This window comes from Carlito syrichta, unplaced genomic scaffold (assembly GCF_000164805.1).
Source record: "Carlito syrichta isolate Samal-C Ts95f unplaced genomic scaffold, Tarsius_syrichta-2.0.1 Scaffold230793, whole genome shotgun sequence".
Classification (NCBI taxonomy): domain Eukaryota; kingdom Metazoa; phylum Chordata; class Mammalia; order Primates; family Tarsiidae; genus Carlito; species Carlito syrichta.
Genome location: NW_007174889.1, coordinates 1 through 1,550, shown reverse-complemented (window position 1 = coordinate 1,550; position 1,550 = coordinate 1).

Here is a 1,550-nt window from a genome sequence, read left to right as displayed (position 1 = left end):
ATAAAGCAATTACTAAGTAAACTAAAAGAAGATATTGACACTAACACTATTATAGCTGGGGACTTATATAACCTGCTAACAACCATAGGTAGATCATCGAGGCAAAAAATCAACGAACAGATCTAGAACCACAACTTGACACTTGACCAAATGGTCTTAATAGATACCTACAGAACACTTCACCCAACAACTATAGAACATACATTCTACTCATTATCACATGGAACATACTACAAGATTGATCACACTTCTGTCATAAATCAAGCATAAAAAAATTTCATAAGATTGAAATACTGTCATTCACCTTCCCAGATCATAGTGGAGTAAAAATAAATATCACCACCAAAAAAATTCCCCCCAATCACACAAAGACATGGACATTAAGCAGCATGATGCTGAACTATTACTGAGTCAACACAAAAATCGATATAGAAATATAAAAGATTCCTGTAAACAAATGAAAATGAAGAAGCATCTTACCAAAATCTCTGGGATGCCATGAAAGCAGATCTAAAAGGGAAATTTATATCTCTATGAATACACATCAAGAAAATGGAAAGATCAGAAGTTAACAGCCTAACAAGTCACTTTAGAGAGCTGGAAAGACAAGACCACCAAAACACTACTTTTAGCAGAAGAATCCAGGTCAATAAAGTAAAAGCCCAAATATGGGACACACAAGACAAAAGTATTATAGAAAACATCAATAAAACAAAAAGTTGGTTCTTTGAATGAATATACAAGATTCATGTATCCCCTGGCCAGAATGACTAAGAAAAAGGGAGAAAAAGCCCAAATAAACACAATTAGAAATGCAAAAGATCAAATCACAACAGACCATGAAGAAATGCAAAAAATTATCAGAGACCTCTATGCACACCTGTATAGAAACAAACTTGATAAACTAAATGAAATAGAGAATTTTCTGACATCACACAACCTTCCAAGATTGAAACAAGAAGACATTGAAACCCTAAATAGACAAATAACAACCCAGGAAATTGACTCTATCATAAGTAAACTACCTACAAAAAAAAAAAAAAAAGGCCCCTGGACCAGATAGCTTTCCAGCAACATTTTACAAAACTTGCAAGAAGGAGATAATACCATTTCTACTGAAAGTATTTCAGGCAATTGAGAAAGATGGAATTCTCTCCAAGTCATTTTGCAAAGCAAGCATCACACTGATACACAAACTGGTTGAAGATCTAACAAAAAAGAGAACAACAGGCCAATAATACTAATGAACATTGATGCAAAAATTCAGAGAAATGAAAGACCTTTACAATGAAAACTGCAAAACACTACTCAAAGAAATCCAAGAAGACTTAAACAAATAGAAAAAATTCCATGTGCATAAATAGAAAGAATAAAAATTGTTAAGATGTCCATCCTACCAAAGGCAATCTACAGATCCAATGCAATGCCCATTAAATTACCAGCAGCATTCTTCTCAGACCTGGAAATGATAATACAGGGATTTATATGGAAGCATAAATGAGCATAATAACCTAAAGAATCCTTAGAAAACTAAATAAAGTGGGAGGTAT